General features: G+C 45.7%; 1 protein-coding gene across 4 annotated transcripts in view; it reads right to left on the bottom strand.

Annotated features, from left to right (window-relative positions):
* The window catches only part of Palm2akap2 (PALM2 and AKAP2 fusion), a 437,218-nt gene that overhangs the window by 96,548 nt on the left and 321,036 nt on the right, over nucleotides 1-19,634 (bottom strand). The window contains exon 1 of one of the 4 annotated variants that reach the window (XM_038347006.2): nucleotides 12,369-12,481. The exons of the other annotated variants lie outside the window; for them this stretch is intronic. The gene's annotated coding sequence lies outside the window, so the exon portion shown is untranslated. Of the gene's footprint in view, nucleotides 1-12,368; nucleotides 12,482-19,634 lie in introns of those variants that run through there. 4 annotated transcript variants of the gene reach the window in all.

The raw sequence follows: 19,634 nt of genomic DNA, 5'->3' as shown, positions 1-19,634 counted from the left end.
ATTCCCCCAAATAATGACATAGAGACTTACTATTAATTATGAACATTTGGCCTTTGGCTTAGGCTTGTTCCTAACCAGCTCTTATAACTTAGATTAACCCATTTCTGTTAAGCTACACTCTGTCATGTGCCTTTCCCTCCCTTCTGTCTTGCACCACCTGTTCCCTCTCCATGCCACGTTGGCAAATCCAACGCGCTTAGATTCCTCCTCCTCTTTCTCTCTCTCCTGGAAATTCTGCTATCCTCTCCTGCCTAGCTATTGGGTATTCAGCTTCTTCTTACACCAATCACAGCAATGCATCTTCACACAGTGTACAAATATCTCACACTACACCATCATCCATCCTCCAAGGATGCTCAGCTGCCCTTTAAATGTTTAAGGAGGAAAACACAGAAAGAACAAAACACAAAACTAGTCAAGTACAATCTGCTGGAGACCTCGTCCTTTTTAACTAACTTATTGTGAAAGTTTATTTAAATAAAGTCCTGAACCCCAGAGCATCACGAAGCACTGGTGCACACCAAATCCAAAATGGGAAACACTCATTTGTTAAATTCAGGTTTAATCATGGCAGCCACATCATTGTTGAGAGATTTTTGGCAAAGAGAAATGCTTCAGAATTTAGATAAACAATCTACAAGCTTCATTTTCACTTAAAAAAATAAGATTTATTCTTTTTATTCTAATTATAGGGTGTGGGGCGGGGGCTGAGTGACAGTGCTCAAGAAGGCAGAGGCAGAGTCTCCTAGGGCAGCAGTGACAGAGCTTTGTGCGCTCTGGGGCTTGGGGAACCAAGCTCAATAAACACTGTCCTCCCCGCGACTGCTCAGTCACCTCTCCAGCACCATTGCCACTTCTACTGACAACTAGAAAATGTAAGAAGTAAATTTTAGGACAGAACAACATACCTTACCAACATCACAGAGCCTGAGCGACGTTTAAACAAAATTCTGGACTAGAGCTAATCAGTGAGCAGAGGCAGGAGGATTGCCATAAGTTCTGGGCTAGCTTAGGCTACATGGTGAGATTTTTTTTTTAAGAACGGGGGGGGGGGGCGCAAGGGAGAGGGAACAAAAGAAGGGTAGTAATAGAAAGATTAACACAGGATAACACGCGGGTGTTGAAAAAGGCCCCGGGAGCATCTAAGAAGCCTTGCTTGACCTAAGCAAAACCCAGAAATTTTCCAATTAAAGCACAGACTCTCAAGCATTTGGAGGAAATCTCATTAATCCTAGTTCACAAAAGCACGAAGTGATACCCCTGCGTGAAGCTGAGACCAGCCTATTTCTTCCCTCTCATGACAGCAGCTTACAGCTTGGCCTCGGTCAGGGTGGAGGAGGAATTCCTGGTTCACACCCTCCCCTCTCAGGTGCCTTCTTAAAGAGGACCGAGTACCGAGTACCGAAGCCTTTTAAAGTCTATTGTTGGGTTGTTTCTCCTCCGGACTGATAAGGGACTCCACAGCCTTGAAGTGGGAAACACCCACCGAACTGACAAACAGGAACAGAGTAAGGAATGTTCTAGAGCAGCAGTTCTCAACCCGTGGGTCGCGACCCTTTCGTCAGACCTCTATCTCCAAAAAATATTTACATTATGATTCGTAACAGTAGCAAAATTATAATTATAAAGTGACAACGGAAGTAACTTTATGATTGGAGTCCCTGCAATGTGAAGAACCATATTCAGGGTCACAGCATCAGGAAGGCTGAGAACCACTGCTCTAGAGGATGCTGTACCCCAAATACACATTCTAGAACACCTTGGGGAGCTCTTCAATAGAAAAATATTTCATTCATCAATTCTACTCATTTTCCTTTATCTGTAGTTTTTAAAGCCTTTCTTGTGACCAAGGGTGTAGCTGTTAAGGATGTTTAGTTTAGGGGTGGAGCATGTGTGTTGCCAATTTTAATCCCCAGCACACACTAAAACGACTATCAGTGTTATTATTACTAAAACAATTAGACTATCTTGTTATCTGGGATTAAAATAATCCACATGTGAAGTCTTTAACTGAGAGAACTGCCCTGAACTGTCACTCCAAAGAGACGGGGCCCTGGTATCTGCTCTCCCCGCTCTGCCTGGAGCTAACTCTTCAGTTAGAAGCACTGAGCTAAGACACTGAGAAATGGTCGTTTTCCTTCCTCCTTCTCTACCTTCCCAATGATAAGAAAGTCCGGCTCTGCGTGCTTTCAGTATCGCTATCTGGTAAACCAGTTATTATCTTGTCTCTGTACATGATAATGAGGCTCACAAACAGGATGCTGAACTGAAAACCACCGACACAGAGGGATGGGGACCAAGAACACTTGAAAACTGGCAGCAAAAACCGGGTGTGGCAGCACACACTTTTAATGCCGGCCCTAAGGAGGCAGAGGTAGATGGATCTCTATGAATCTGAGGTCAGCCTGGTCTGCAGTGTGAATTCCAGGACAGCAAAGACTATGTAGAGGGACCCAGTCTCAAAAAAGAAAGAAAGAAAAAAGAAAGAAAGAAAGAAAGAAAGGAAAAAAAAAAAAGAAAGAAAGAAGGAAGGAAGGAAGGAAGGAAGGAAGGAAGGAAGGAAGGAAAGAAAGAAAGAAGGAAAGAAGGAAGGAAGGAAGGAAGGAAAGGAAAGAGGAAAAGGAAAAGAAAAAGAAGAAAAAAGAAAAGAGAAGAAAAGAAAAAAGAAAAAAGGGAGTGAAGGAAGATGGCAGAGAATACAGATGCTCACATTTTCAGTCACACCAAGTGAGCAAGAACAAATTTAAAGACAGCCAGACAGACTGATGTTCTGTAGACAGTATTCCGTTCTCAGGACTTACTGCATATCAGGTCGTCTATTAAACTCTGTGCCCGTTTACTCCTAGCTGTGAGCTAAGTACCATTCTCCAAGCTGGTGAGGACACTGAGCTTACTCACCAAGGCTCAATGTGCTTGAGCTGACAAAGAGAATGACAGAGCCAGGATGTGAAGTCGGCTCCCGAATCTGTTCAACTCTACTCTCAGGAACAGCCCTTCACCTGCCGCAGAGGCCCAGTGTCAATCTGCACTTCTCCTTCCGAGTCACACACCTTTCAATTTGCATCTTTCCTGAAGGTTAAACCCCTTCAGGGTGGGGATGGAGAAGGAGAATTCTTCCGATCTCCTGGGGACCTTAGGAATGGAACATGCTTCTCCAAAGCAAGAGCAACAAGATAAACCCACATGATCATGGAAGGATGAGTGGATTTTAAAAGCTGGCTAGTATATATCATGAACTATTATATTACTTCACTATTTTTCTAGTCTTGGGATTGCAACGCACATTTATTCAGTTTTGAAAGGAGTAAAAGACCTTTGGGTGTGGTGGCACACACCTGCAATCCCAGCACTTGGGAGGGGGAAGCAGGAGGATCAACCCAAGACCAGCCTGGACTGCGTGAGCAGGTATCTCAAAATATTGAGAGAGGAGAGAGAGAGAGAGAGAGAGAGAGAGAGAGAGAGAGAGAGAGAGAGAGAGAGAGAGAGAGAGAGGAAAATGCCTTTCTGTACCATGCATTCATAGACTTTCAGGCAAAAGCCACACCGCTGTCATGGATACCAGAAAACTGGCTCTCTAACAGAAAGTCATTCTGCTGATGTGACACCAAAAGCTTTCTAATAGGGACAAGCCATGCTGTGTGCCACATGAAGAAACTCATGTGTCACTCTCAGGACACTCCCTTTCCAGCTCAGGAAACATCAAAGTCCAAGAAAGTATCTTCAAGACTGTGGTGGGCTCCCCAGAAGTGTGGGAATGAAGGTGCTATCCCAGTCCCTGCACAGAGTTCAACTCATATCCTCCTACCCATCCAGCAGCCGAACACACAGCTCTCATGGCCCAGCCTGTGGAGGCTGGAGACTGGATCTCCCTGGAGCTGGAATTTAAAATAAAAAATACATGGTAATAAAAAGTGTTGGATAAGGTGTAGTGGCGCATGTCTTTAATCTTAGCACTCAGGAGGCAGAGTTAGAAGGATTTCTGTAAGGTCGAGGCCATCTTCGTCTACAGAGTGAGTTCTAGGACAGCCAGGACTACATGAGACCCTACCTCAAAGGGAAAAAAAATGTACAAAGTCTGTAGCAATCATTAAGTTATTAGTGACCGTAGCAAAACTCACAGGCTGTGCATGATCAAGACACCTATAGTCCCAGCTACTTGAAAGGCTGGTGTAGGAGGATCACTTGAGCCCAGAAACTCAGGGCCATCCTGGGCAACATGGGGACAGCATCTCAGGAAAAACAGACATGCACTCAGAGGCCATCTCTTGGGTACTCTGATCTTGGTTTTTCTTCCTCTTGTTCACGTACCTTTTAGACTGATAAATGTTTAAATTGGAGACTAGGGCATAGGTTTGTGGTTGAGTACACACTGAGTATAGGAAAGGCATCCAGCACCCCAAAAATGACTTTATTGAGCACTGGGGGCTGAGAATGTAGATTAGTTCACTAACAGTGTCTAACTACATCCACAAAGCCCTGGGTTCAGTCTTCAACATTACATAAAACAGGTGTGGGTACCTATAATTCAAGCATATGCGATATAGACAGGACACTCAGAAATTCAAGACCATCCTTGGTTTCACAGTGAGTTCAAGGCCAGCCTATGCTATAAGAGGTCTTGTTCCAAAAAAAAAAAAAAAAAAAAAAAAAAAAACAAGAAGAAAATTAAGCTCCAAATTATTTTCTTTTTTCTTTTTTTTGTTTTTTTGTTTTTTTGTTTTTTTCGAGACAGGGTTTCCCTGTAGTTTCTAGAGCCTGTCCTGGAACTAGCTCTTGTAGACCAGGCTGGCCTCCAACTCAGAGATCCGCCTGCCTCTGCCTCTGCCTCCTGAGTGCTGGGATTAGAGGCGTGTGCCACCACCGCCCGGCTTCCAAATTATTTTCTTAAGACAATTGCTAAAACTCAGTTGGAGGTGGCAAGCCTTTCCCTTGATGATCTAGCAGGTGGTCCTGCACAGCATCCTCTCATGGTCCATGTTCTACCGGAATAACTCCTGGCTTTCTTCACTTAGGGCCCTTTGGAGCAGATCAGCTGGAAAACCACAGGCTTCCCTGCCTTGAGAAGCCACATTCCACTCTGATCTGAGGCTCAGAGTTCTGGCTCCTGAGTCCAAATGCTGGAGCTGAATGTTCTGCAGCCAGCTGGGCGCTACCCATGACCTCTTCTCCAGCTGAAGGCCCTGCCTCTCATTTGCAAGGGAGATGAACAGCGTGGAAAAAAAAAAAACAAAAAAAAAACCAAAAAAAAAAAAAAAAACAACAGCACAGAATTCTCCAAGGGCTTTCTTTTCCTTGGGGTGACCCCATGATAAATTCGGTTTGCTTGCAAAGCCCGATTGAAAAGTAGCAGGATGGGATTCCTCTACCAGTAAAGGCAGAAGGACATGAGGCAGAAGGGGAAACGGAGTAAAACAAGAAAGTAGGTGAAGGCAGCTGCGGCTAGAGAGCTAACAGCTGGGGATTACCAACTACGGATGAAGAGCATTTGTCTAGAATGCTGGAGGCCCCATAGATTAACAGCGGTTCTTTAATGAATATAATACTACAAAACATTGGAGGGAAGGCCCCAACATGCAGTGTGTTGGCTCAACCCAGGTCTTGATTCGGGTTCAGAAGAAGGAATCAAACTCAAGATTTCATGAATGCTAGGCAAGCCTCTACTGACTGAGCAACATCTCAGCTCTTAAGACCCTTTTTGTGTTTTTTTTGTTCCTTTCATTTTTTGAGATAGGGTCACAGTTATAGCTCTGGGTGACCTGAAACTTGCTATGTAGACCAGGCTGGCTTTGAACTCACAGACAGCCACCTGTCTCTGCCTCTGTTTTTAATATTATTTTATTTTAATTATGTATAAGTTTGTGTGCCTATGTGTGGGTATATACGCCTAGTGAAAGCACCTCAGAGATCAGAAGAGGGCCTTGAAGCCTCTGGAGCTGGAGTTCCAGGCAGTTGTGAGCTGCCCGCCATGGGTTCCAAGAATCAGATTTGGGTCTTCTGCAAGAGCAACGAGCTCTCAACCAACACCAAGGTCAAAGTTTCTTAACAGAGTCATTATTGACAGGTGGAACAGGGTAATTCTCCGTTGGGGTGAGAGGCTGTCTGTCTGTCGGTGATTGGGTGAGGAGGCTGTCTGTCTGGTGCCCTGCAGGATGCTTAGCTGTATCTTGGTCTGTATCCACTCTCCCACCCTCATTAAGACAGACTCATCTTTCAGTTAAAGTCTGCTAACGCGAGTCCTAAAGTTTGGACAGTTTTCATGCCCAGCCTACTTCCAAATCAGAAGGAGCAGAACTTCCCTGCATATAAGTCCTTGGGAATTTTGTCAAAATGCAGACTGTGACTCAATAGAGCTGAGATGGGGGCTCTTTTCTCCCTCTCCTTAGCTCCTCCCACCACCAAGTGCTGGGTTTTCCACACTAGGCTCACACCTGTGGCAGAAGGGTCTTAAGCTACTCGGCAGTGCCCTGGCTCCTCAGGTTCCCAGTGACCACTAGGGGATGGAGTGACTCCTCCACCCCTGAGACAAAGGTGGAAAGATTCCTGCAAGTTCACTGATATCCTGGGCTACCATATGAAAATTCCATCTTAGAAAAAATAGAATGAAATAAAATAAAAACGTAATAATAATAATAATAAAAAGAACAAAACAAAAAACAGTGTTTGATCCTGATGCTAACATCTCCGCTAAGACTCTGGGCTCCCAGAATCCCTCATCCCTGCCATTCTGGGAAAGACAGAGCTATATGCCCAAGTACATAGGTGCATTCCTAGGAAAACTGAGGTAGTGTAGCGCTAGAATACTCAAAAAGGGGAGGATGCCGGCTCACCGCTGGACCTGAGCTAGACAGTCTCCCTCTATAGGCATGTGTGTGTGTGTGTGTGTGTGTGTGTGTGTGTGTGTGTGCGCGCGCGGGGGGTGTCTAACAGCTGTCATTTATGGAAAGGAAGACTTTCTAGAAACTGGGTCAGGGATAGCATGTATTGCTTCTAAATCGTGTTGTGTGTGGATCCGTAATTACTATTTCAAACCAACACACTTCATAGAATGTTCTGGTCCATCTTAGCCTAGGATAGCTGGCTACTCTCTTTTGGTAAAGAGATTTGGCCTAAAAGTAGATAATATTTTTTTATATGTCCGATTTTTATTTTTTTTTTATTTTTTATTTTTTTTTTGGTTTTTCGAGACAGGGTTTCTCTTATGTCTGATTTTTAAAAAGGGCTGACGAGATGGCTCATTGAGTAGAGAGAACTTGCCACAAAAGCCTGACAGCTCGGGTTCTAGCCTCAGAACAAGTCTACAAAGTTGTCCTCTGACCTCCATATGGACATCATGGCATGCATGTGTCCCTGCACACAACATACATATGAACAGCAATAAAAAAAACCTTAGGGCAGATAGACAGGTACCAGGCCTGAGGACCTGAGTTTGATCCCCAGAACCCACATGGTGGAAGGATAAGGCCTTCTTCTATAGGCCACCCTTGGCAGTAGCACACAGTGTCCATAAACACATGCACACGCATGCACACGCGTGCACACACGCATACACACGTGCACGCATACACACACATACACATGCACACACACATACACACACACACTTAAAGACATATTCTATGCCAGGCAGTGGTGGCGCACGCCTTGATCCCAGCACTTGGGAGGCAGAGGCAGGCGGATCTCTGTGAGTTCAAGGACAGGATAGCCAGGGCTACACAGAGAAACCCTGCCTTGAAAAAAGGAGGAAGGAGGGGGAAGAAGGAAAAAGAAGGCAGCCAACGTGGATTGTGGAATAGTAAAAAGGACTTGAAGAATAAGTGGGAGATGAGGAGAAAATGTCAGGCATAGCAAACACGAGCAAACGAAAAGGAGAGGACCTGAGGCAGGCATCAGGCTCAGCAAATCTCCAGTCGAGCTCCTGCATCAGTGTGAAGGCTGACTGGTGGACCTCTGTGCAGTCACTGCCTTTAAAAACATAACTTCAAAAGAATCATTTGTCACCAGATGGGGTGGACTACACCTGTAATGTCAGGACTCCAGTGACCCAGGCAGGAGGAAGAGTTACGGGCCAGGCTGGGCTACATAATGAGGCTCTGCCTCAAAATTCCAAAAGAAACAATGTCAGCCTTAAAATACAAATTCAGTGTAGTTGTTAATCTTTACCCTAGTGGCTGGTTTTCATCCATCCATTCATTTTTTTAAAGTCTAACAAAATAAAATATAATACAATAAAATAAAAACTACCACACTGAAGTTGGATAAGATAAAACAACAGAAGAAAAAGAGGCCAAGAAAAAGCACAGGACTCAGAGATCCACTTGTTCCCACAATCAGGAATCCCATAAAAAATGCTCAGCTGGGAGCCATAATATAAACCCAGGAGACCTGGTGCAGGCCCAGTGAGTGCCGCCTCAGTCTCTTTAAGTTCAAATGAGCTTTTCTTATGTTGATTTAGGGGGTCTCTTGGTGTCCTGCATCCCTCAGGGCTCTTACATTACTTCTGCCTCCTCTCCCACAGGGTTTCCCTAGTTCTAAGGGGATTAGATGGAGACACCTCATTGAGGGTTCAGGATCCAAGTTCTCTGGCTCCCTGAGTAATGTCTGGCTGAGGGTCTCTGAATTGTTCCCATCTGCTGCAGGAGGGAGCTTCTCTGTAGATGGCTGAATAAGGAAGGCACTGATCTATGAGTATAGCAGAATGTCGTTAGGTGTCATTTAATCACTATATATATATTCTTATTTTAGACCAGTAGTATTTGGCTTCACCCTAGGTCCCTGGGCTATTTAGTTTCAGGTTCTCGGCCACCCGAGTAGTGCCTGGGTATGTGTTCTATCTTGTGGAGTAAACCTTAAGTTAAATCAGCCATTGGTTGGTTATTCCCGCAAGTGTCATGCCCCCATTGCCCTAGCATATCTTGCAAGCAGCACACCATTGTAGATAAAGGATTTGTGACTGGGTTGGTGTTCATATTTTTCTTTTGGTAGCACACTGAGTACCTTCCTGTACCAAAGACACTGGGACACAGGGCTGAAGATCTCTGTAGGCAGCAGCTGGACATCTCCATGGTTGTGTAGCTGCCGTCTTCAGCAAGGGGCCCTTGCTGTCAAGTTTGTGGACATTAGTTTTAGGTGTTCTTAGAGAAAATTGTCTTATAACGAGAGAATTCCTCCTCCTGCCTCTTTGTCTTTTTATCTTTTGTTTTCCCAGTGCAGGGATAGAACTCGGGGCCTTGGGCATGCTAGGTGAGCACTCTACCATAGAGCTACATCCTCCGGCCTGGAATATATAAAGGAAGGGATTATCTCATCCTCCACTATGGGGTGTTGGACTACACTTGCATCACCCACAGTGCTGAAGGGCGGAGGACACCTGACGTTTAAGGAGTTTGGTGGTTTTTTTTTTCTTTTTCTCTTTCTTTCTTTATTTTTAGCTTCATAGGAAATCTGCCTCTGGGTGTTGAGTTTGTAAGTATAAGCAAAACATATCATTTCCTATCAAAACTCACTAAAATCATTGAACTTCATATTTATATTAGGCAATAATATTATATTTCAAACTCCCAGTGGCTGGCACAGATTATCCATCCAATCATCTAAGCACACAGGTGACTCCCATGTTTTTCGGCTGTCCTAGGAACTGGCTGGAGCCACAGCATCAGGTCCACCAGCCCCGGAACAGGTGTAAATTAAAGCCTGGAACTAGACATCAAACCTTTGGTCTTGAGGAGTTAATTTCCAGCAATGCTCCTGTTTCAACTATGAAAAAATCTCTTAACCCCACCTCCATCCAAATTCAATTTCATCTTTATCTAAACTTCTCATTACCCTAGTAAGCACAGGTCACTAATAACAACTGTGATAGAAATCTGGGCCATGGGTATTTTAGGAGCCCACTAATTTTCATTTAAAATGTGGGTTGGTTACTTTTTCCTTTTTTTCCCCTTCCTTCCTTCCTTCCTTCCTTCCTTCCTCCCTTTCTTTCTTTCTTTCTTTCTTTCTTTCTTTCTTTCTTTCTTTCTTTCTTTCTTTCTTTCTTTCGAGACAGGGTCTTGCTGTGTCGCCCTGAGTAACCTAGTGGTCAGACTGGCCTCAAACTCATAGAGAGTGACCAACATCTGAGTGCTGGCATTAAAGGCATGCCCTCCTTCCTTTAAGACAGGGCCCATTCTGTAGGTCAGGCTGACCTGGAACTCAAAGTTCTTTGGCAATCCTCCTGTCTCTGCTATACTGAGATTATAGGCCTGAACTATGTGCCCTACAAGAGCCCCCTGAATCTATGAGAACAACATCTATACAACATCAACAGCAACTAGACTGTTTACGGTGCAAGTGCGTTAGCCCTATAATAAAATATTGACTGTTTGAGAAATAGAGTAACCAGCGGGGTCATGTTCTCCTCATTTGATCAGTAAGTTAAGACAACCTGCTTCAGCTTACTGGCTGGAGATCCTCTGGCTACCGGGTCAGAACAAACCACTTATGAAAGTTGGATGAATTCTAACAACACTACGCCGCACTGGGCAGGTAGCAAGCAACGCTAACTATCATGCCAGAGCTATGAGATAATGGGGATTTCAAAATGTTTGTCCTAACTCAAAAGTCATTCACAATTGCACCTCAGCATCCCAGAAAGAAACCAAACTGAACTCCACGATGCACTCTGATGGGGCGAAGGTGGAGACCTAGGCAGGGTAACTTTTGATGCTCAAGGCTCAGAGCTAATTTTGTTGCCTCAGTAAAGCTAAACTGGTAAAGGGAGGGAGCCCACATGACTCTTGAGGTTCCCCTATTCAAGGGAGAAGATTCTCTTTAAAAAGAAAGAAAGAAAGGGAGGAAGAGAGAGAGAGAGAGAGAGAGAGAGAGAGAGAGAGAGAGAGAGAGAGAGAGAGAGAGGGATCAAAAACAGGGAGGAGGGAGCAAGAGTAGATGGTTGATCAGAACATCCACATCTTCGTTATAAAACGATAAAACAGATTCCTTTCCATAATACTACAAAATCTAGCCCGTCAGAATTGGAAATGGTGCCAGACTGGAAGAGAGGAATTGATTGGTTAACATGGAAGTGCTGCCAGAGAGGCGAAAGCAATGCTTAAGTGAACCATCAGAACAAAGACAAAACTGTCCCCAGGGACGTGGATGGCAGGTGCCCGTCTCCCTCCTCACCCTCCGGGCGCCTGCGAACATGTGCTGGGACAAAAAGAGCTCCCAGGGAAAAGGAAAACTTGTTCATAGATTCAAAACTACAATATGTCAGCTGTGTGGACGTGTAGGCAGATAAAATCCTCTTTCAAAGATAAATGCCAGTAGTCAATTTGCGGGGCTATTGCCACTGGGCTTGGAACCTACGCAGAGAAAGATGCTGATTTGTCCAAGTCCTCAGTATGCAATCTTTGGGGACAAATCACTACCGGGTCTGACCCACTGTCATCTCTTTCACAAACACCCCTTTTATATGGCTTGGGATGATGGGTCCCTAGGGTTGGTGAGTGAGTGTCTTGCATCTGTGCTGCGGAGTTCAGCAAGCCGGCTGCCGGACCAGCCCCTTTGGCTCAGCACTGGCTGCTCGGACCCCTGCCACCGGCTCTCTTCCGGCCACCTGCGCCACTGCCGTTCTCACTGGCTTCCTTTCAGTCCCTTCTAATCCACTGGCTTTCTCTAGAATTTCGCGGGCTCTCATCCCTGCCGGTGTGCCGCCTCCACAGACTTTACCCTCAGCGCTTTCCTCTGCGATCTGCTTTTGACATTTCCCTCAAAGTGTTCTCAGAGACTCGCACTCGGGCTTCACTCCGGGTGAAACCCCAGATCTGGACTCCTGAAGGCAGAGCCTCAGAACAGACAAACCTGCTCAGCTCGAACCCCAACTGTCCTGTGGCCCAGAACCGTTGCTTCCTCCATCAGCTAAGTTCAGTACACTGAACTCCAAACCAAAATCGCTCCCGCTGACCAGGGGCCACACTACCCTAGGCCCCAGTTTCCCTGCAAAGCTCTGGACTTCCAAAGATGCCGCCAGCGCCTCCACCCGACAAGGCAGAACTTGCGCCTTTTGGCTAGCTGACTTTGGTGGCTCCATCCTCCCGGGCTCTTGTGCACCGTCACATTTGATTTCACCGTTTTTCCTGTATATCTCGGCGGAAGGCGGGGCTTTTATTTATCTTTAAAGCATCTGTAAATACTGAATAAAGCAGTCCGAAACCCGACTCTGCCCCAAACCTAAGCAATTCAAAAGCACATGGACTCTTCCAGCCTGACCAGACACTAGGCACAATCTTACAGACTCTGAGCCCCTCACTGGCCACCCTTCCCCCATGCTCCCGGGGAGAGCACTCTAACCCCAGAGTTCCGAACCGCCGTGTTTCAACTTGGGCACCCACCTCTGGGTGTCTCCGAGGGCGCAGTCCTCCGGCTTTGCTCCAGCGTGGCGCGGTAGCTGCCTGCTGCTCCCGGCGTCCCGGGAAAGACGCGCCACAGCCCCAAGCTGGGGCGAGCGCATCTGCCCGGAGCAGCAGCTTCTGGGCTGGCCTGGGACCTGGGAGCCCCGCCCACCCGTCCGGGTCCGCCCCATTCCAAGCCGGTGGTCCGCCCCTCCTTTTCCACCACTCCTCCCCATCCACCCACACCTCTTCTTGGTAGAGGAGACAGAACCTAAGTCCGGAGAAACGAGGGAATGAATGCATGCATCCATGCCTACATGAAGAAAGGAGAAACTGAAGGGATGGAAAGAAGTGGAGAGAGAACGTGTTTCTTAAACGGGGGGAAGGGGGATGGGACGGGACGCTGTGTGTCTGGAGAGTGTTAGTGCAGTGCAAGGGTGGGTGTGCCTGTGAGGGCGTTGCTGTATGTATATGTGTATATGAGTGTATGTGGAAGTGTGTGAATGCCTGTGGGGGCTCACAGAGCCTGGATGCAGACCTCCTACCTCAGGGGGAGAAAGCCATGGCCCTGGGGTAAGAGCCACAGCACAGGGGTTGGCTGGGAATTGTATCTTGGTTATAATACGGATTCAATGTGGTGTCCAGAGGCTGAGAAGCGGACAGAGATTCTGGAAAAATCACTGGTTCACCCATCCTTCAGGCTGCGGTGCCCGCGAACCAGTCTGTAGCTTCGTGGTGTCAAGCTTCTGGCTTGTTAATGCCAGAGGTGGGAAGGAAGCCGCTGAGACATAGAGCTGGGCTCCGTTAGGCAGGTGGCCAGCCACCCCTCATTTCAGAGGTCTGAAATTTCAGTCTGCCGTCCTCTCCCCCTACATGAATATTTAAATAATGTTAATGACCCTTTGAGAACCGACCTGTCTAGAAGTCCTTAAGGGAGGACACCGACACAATGTTCCACCCAGAAAACAACATTTTCAAAAAGCAAGCTATTGTGTGTCCTACTCGGCTTTAGGGAATGTTCTCTGCAGAGGAAAAAAAAATCTCATAGAGTGGAGTCGTTTTCAGCTTTCCAGGTCTGTTTCCTTGGCAGTCCCGGGGGCTTTCCCAATTCTCCCCAGCCGCCCCACCCCCACTCAAAATCACAGGCCCCCAAGGCTCAACTTCTGAAAGTCAGTTTGAATGACAAATAGAGCTGGCCTGATTTCACTTCCCTAACCGCCCGAGTTCCCAGATTTCCAATACAAAGATGCGCTGGGGGGTGGGGTGGGGTTCCCTGAAACCTTCACTTAAGGACCTGGGAGCCAGGTCTTCTCCAGGAAGGCTTCTCTTGCCTGAACCTTACCCCAACACTGACACAGAGAACCCGGTAAATCTTGCAAGGAAACTTCCCTGGTCCTCAGTCAACAGGCTTCTTTTTCTTAGTAGTTAAAAGATTGTCTAGTACCTAGTTTTCTTCTGGTTTGTTTGGCGTCCTTTGTCTTGTCTCTCTGTAGTCCTCCTTGGTTTGAAGAGGCCATCACACCTGCAGTCCACCATTGGTTTTTCATAGCTTTTAGACACGATTGGATTTCAGTAGTATTTATTGATTAGCATCAATTTACCTTCCTTCCTCCCTCCCTTCTGCCTTCTTTTCCCTGGCCTGGAATCTCAGCACTTAGAAACTAAAGGAGGACTGCTACCACTTTGACACCAACCTGGAGAATTTCAGGCTAGCCTGGGCTACAGTCTAGTGAGTTCTGAGCTAACCTGAGCTACAGTGTGAGTTCTTGTCAAATAAAGAAAAGAAGCCAGGCATGGTGGTGCATGCCTTTAATCCCAGCACTCCAGAGGCAGAGGTAGGCAGATTTCAGTGAGCTTGAGGCCAGCCTGGTCTACAAAACAAGTTCCAGGACAGCCAGAGCTGCTACACAGAGAACATTCCCTAAAGCCGAGTAGGACACACAATAGAGAAACCCTGTCTTGAAAAACAAAAACAGATGAACCAAAATTAAAAAAGAAAAGAAAATAAAGAAAGAAAAATATTTGGGTGCCTTACATCATGAGCTATTCTGAACACATCCATATGCTAGGAGAATGCCCCATGCAAGGAATGCGCTTGGGTATCACAAGTATTTGTCTTTATGGACCACAGACTGAATGAGGAAGGCATCTGGAGTCACAGCGAACCCTCCTGTGGCAGGTGTCTCTTTCCCTTCTTCTCGTGTGTGCTTCAATTAGAGTGAGCATAAAAGTTACTAATATGATCTGCTTCACCATTAGAATGAGTGAATGTTGAGTTATTTCTTTTCCAAAACAATGTCAATGTTCTATTAAAGTTAACTTGATCTGTGCCATGGTGGCAGACACCTTTAATCCCAGCACTCAGGAGCCAGAGCTGCCGCACAAAGAAACCCTGGTTCAAACAAACAAACAAACAAACAAACAAACAAAAAACCCAAAAAGAAAAGTTAACTTGAAAGTTTGCATCATTGTATAGAAAAACACTGGTAACATTGCTAGGGAAAAAGCTTGTTCAATGTATGCTGATATTATACTGGAAACTTTTTTCTCTTACTTTTCAAAACATTGAAGAAGTAGCCCTGTTTAAATTTCTTTTTGGTGGTGGTGGTGGTGTGTGTGTGAGTGTGTGTGTGTGTGTGTGTGTGTGTGTGTGTATACCATGTGGATCCCAGGGATCCAACTCAGGTTATCAGACTTGGAAGCAAGGGGCAAGGGCCTTTATCCACAAAGCCATCTTGTACACGTCCTTAAAAAGTAAAAACAGGGTCTTCTGTATCCTGAGCTGCTCTTTTGTTTGTTTGGTTAGTTTATGCACTTAGGTGTCTGTAGTTTTTTTATTGTTTATTCTTTAAATTAATTTATTTATTTAATGTGCATTGGTGTTTTACCTGCATGCATGTCTGTGGGAGGGTGTCGGATCCCCTGGAACTGAAGTTACAAACAGTTACCAGCTGCCATATGGGTGCTGAGCCCTAGACTAAGACAAAAGGTTCTCTGGAAGATCTAGAAGAGCATCCAGTACTCTTTACTGCTGAGCCATCTCTCCAGTACCCATGTGTGTAGGTTTTTTCTTTTTCTTTTTCTTTCTTTTTTTTTTTTTTTTTTTTTTGGTTTTTCAAGACAGGGTTTCTCTGTAGCTTTGGAGCCTGTCCTGAAACTAGTTCTGGTAGACCAGGCTAGCCTCAAACTCACAGAGATCCACCTGTCTCTGCCTCCTGGGTGTGAATGCTGAGATTAAAGGCGTGCGCCATCACTACTATCCTAAGATTTGTGCAGTTGAGGCTGGAGTATTGTCAAGAATCCCAGTTAGGGCTATGTTAATAAACTCTGTGAGTCGGTGTGAGCCACAGAGTAAAACCACATCAGGAAAAAAACAAAACAAAACAAAAAACCGACAAAACCTTACCCTTCTAAAGAACAAAAACCTTGCCCTTCTCACAAAAGAAATACAACAAACTCCTCCATTCCTCCAAAAGGTCAGGACATAACAGTAAGTGGAGAGCCGTGAATAAGAAGCCATAAATCAATTGTTCCCATGGTATGTACATGTGTGTATGTGCATGACTGTATGTGACTACGTTTGCATGTGTGTAAGAAGTGTATTTGAATGCAGGTACATGAGTGTGTGTGAGTATGTTCGTATGTATGTAAGAATGTGTGTTTGAATACAGGTACAGGAGTGTGTGTATGTTCGTAAGTGTGTAAGAAGTGTGTTTGAATTCAGGCACAGGAGTGTGTAAGAGTGCACATGTGTGAGTGTGTACTCATGTGCATGTACACTTGTGTAAGAGTGTGCTATGTGTGAGTGTGTATTTGTCTTGAGCTCTTTTCCCCGGTTCTGGACCCAGGAATCTGTATTTATGTGTTTGCATTTGTTTCTGCCTCACAGCCTGGTTTGGGGAGCAGTCACCCCGAGCCGGAAAAGGAGGACGTAAGCAAATAGGACAGGGCCAGGGCCAGCGTCCTCCAGAACACTTGGCTCTGGGATTGTGTTTACTCCAGCTGCCGGCTCCTGGTGCAGGTTGCCAAGCCTGCCTTTCTTTGCTTCCTCTCAGGGGTCCCTCACTTCCTGTGCCCGGAGAAGCTTCTTTCCTGCCTATTTCATGTTTATTTCCTTTTCCCAAATCCTCACACTTGGCCTCTCCTCTGCCGAACTCTCTGACATAAGGAAGTGGTGGCCTGATTCCATCCTCCTGGCTGTTTCAGTCCTTTTTGAACAATTCTTTTAAAAGTGTGCCCGTGCCAGGCAGCAGTGTGCACGGCTTTAATCCCAGCACTCGGAGAGGCAGACAGGAGGGTCTCTGTGAGTTCAAGGCCAGCCTGGTCTACAGAGCAAGTTCCAGGATAGTGAGGGCTACGCTGACCTGTCTCAAGAAAGAAAGAAAGAAAGAGAGAGAGAGGGAGGGAGGGAGGGAGGGAGGGAGGGAGAGAGAGAGAGAGAGAGAGAGAGAAAGAAAGAAAGAAAGAAAGAAAGAAAGAAAGAAAGAAAGAAAGAAAGAAAAACATGTACCCATGCAAGTCAGGTGAGGTGGCCCATGCTGGTAATCACAACACTCTTGAACTGAACTGGGGATGCTGGGGATGGCACCCTTGTGCAAGTTCAACCACAACCTGGCCAGTTCTAGGTCAGGCTGAGCATGGTATGAGTTGTCTTAAAAAAAAAAAAAAAAAAGCCTGCTCAGTCTATCATCCCCACCATAAGGAAAGAAGCAGTGAATTAAATTGTATCACATTCATATAATCCTAACCTGAGGCAGAAGGATAGCAAATTTGAAGCCCTCATGGGCTACATGGTGAGTTCAGGCAATCTAGGTTACCGAGTGAGACTTTGCCTCAAAAATTAAAAATCAACTGGGTATAGTAGTACACCCCTGAAATCTCAGCACTCAGGAGGGGAGTCAGGAGGTCAGACATTCAAAGTATTCTTGAATTCACATAATAAGTTAAAGGCCTGGACTACGTGAGACTCTGTCCTAAAAAGGGTCTGTGGAGGAAAGGGGAGCCGTACAGGCATATACTACTAGATGCTGCTGGGCCTTGAATGTCGTGGCTGCAGAGGTTTGTACACTCATTTGCTGTTAATAAGAACACACTCGGGGAGCTGGAGAGATGGCACAGTGGTTAAGAGCACTGGCTGCTCTTCCAGATGGACCCGGGTTTAATTCCCAGCACCTGCATGGCAGCTAACAACTGTCTGTAACTCCAATTCCAGGGTATCCGACACCCTCACACAGATACACATGCAAGCAAAACACCAACGCACATCAAATAAGTAATTGATTAATTTAAAAAAGAAAAAGAACACACTCGTATATTAGTTTGGTCATTAACAAGGAAGTTCTAGGAGGTCTAAGGTCTTTGTGTCCCGTCTGAGAATTTTATCATTGTTTAACCGATGGAGCATTTGCAAATTCTAGTAAGCACTCCTGAGGCGAGGCCCACAAGATGGAAGCACAGAGCAAAGTGCTCTTTAAGCCCGGTGCTGCACACTCAGAAGATGCTTATGATACGTGGAATGCAAACAGCCTGCTCACATTCTGGGATAAGCCAGCGCCAACAGCAAGAACTCTTAAGTTCTCCTCAAGACTTCTCACCAGTGACCGTGGTCCATGCAAATCAACCTTTTGATTCCAACGATGCTTAACTTTTTTCTCAGTGTTAAGTACGATGGAGAATTTTTGTTTGCTTGTGTCTGGTTTCAGTTTTGATACTGGGAATCATACCCAGGGCCTCACTAAGCAAGCATCGTATACCACTGAGCTCCAGACTCAATCTGGAGAATTCTGTTTAAGCTGATTGGTGCCTTGGGTTTGGTGTTTGGTGTGTTATTTTGTGACCCAGGCTAGCTTTCAATTCCTGGAGAGCCCGCCTCAGCCCCACAAACACTGGAATTACACACACACACACACACACACACACACACACACAAATAAATAAATAAATAAAATTTTTAAAGATTAAAAAGAAAAAGAAACTGCAGTTGACGGGTGTGGACCTGCAGTTTTACAATCCCAGCATCCAGGAGGCTGAAGCAGGCGTTGAAGGCCATAAACCAAGACAGAACAGAACTCTCAAACAGAACTTTTTATAAAAGAAAGAAACCACAATAACTTATGACAAAAATAAAGTAGGACATACACCACAAGAGTTTTCATCTTACCCCATCTTCTGATGGGATAAGCCCCATCCACTGTCCCGCACTGGCTCCTGGCTACTAAGTAATTCATAGAGGGCTGAGATAAAGCTGCCTGCGGAAGGGAGAGCAGGTGCTCACGGGCTGGGAGGTAGGGTGCTGCTGCTCACGTGCTCCTGTGCCAGACGTGGGCTCTTTGTTCCTTGTTTTCCCTCCCTTGTGCTGCTGAGGACATGACAGAATGTGAGCGATATGACTGCCAGAGCAGAGATAAAAACCCCAGGGCACTAAAGCTGTTCTTCTTACTTTACAATACGGCAGCTGTCAATAAATAGAAAGGTCAGGAGCACAGAGCTACGCTTAGATCTTGCTCCATCACTTTCTGAGACTTAGGCTCAGCAATTACACCCTCGCCTCCCCTGCATCAGAACTAGTCTGGCTGCCTGGGTGTGGTAGTGCATGCTTTCCACTGCTTGTTGGCCCCACGATTCAGTCAGGTAGCTAAAGCAGGAGGATGGGGAGAGAGAGAGAGAGAGAGAGAGAGAGAGAGAGAGAGAGAGAGAGAGAGAGAGAGAGAGAGAGAGAGAGAGAGAGAGAGAGAGAGAGTGTTTTCTCGGTGCTTGGCAGACTGTTTTAGTAAGTGAACCAATCATCTTGTCTGAACATAAGCTTTCTCTTTTTTCTTTTTTGTTATTTTGAAACAGAGGCTCACTGTGTATCCCTGGCTAGCCTAGAATTCATTTATTAGATCAGCCTAGCCTTAAATTCACCCTGATCCTCTTGCCTCTACCTCCAGAGTGTGGGAATTAAAGGCATATGTCACCACTTCTAGCTTTAATTTTTTTAATTTTTTATTTAAAAATATTTATTCATTTTATGTGTGTTGATGTTTTGCCTGCATGTATTTCTGTGGGAGGGTGTTTGATTCCCTGGAACTGGAATAGTTGTGAGCTGCCACGTGGGTGCTGGGAATTGAACCCAGGTCCTATAGAAGAGCAGACAGTACTCTAAACTGCTGCACCTTCTCTCTAGCCCCGAGTTTTAATTTTTAAAAGATCTTTTTATATATGAATGTTTCGCCTGTGTGTATGCATATGCCTAGTGCCCACTAAGACCAGAAGAGGGTACTGAAC

This window comes from Arvicola amphibius, chromosome 11, assembly GCF_903992535.2.
Source record: "Arvicola amphibius chromosome 11, mArvAmp1.2, whole genome shotgun sequence".
Taxonomy (NCBI): Eukaryota; Metazoa; Chordata; class Mammalia; order Rodentia; family Cricetidae; genus Arvicola; species Arvicola amphibius.
The sequence above is the reverse complement of the archived record's forward strand: the minus strand, read 5'-3'. Positions and strand labels throughout refer to the sequence as shown.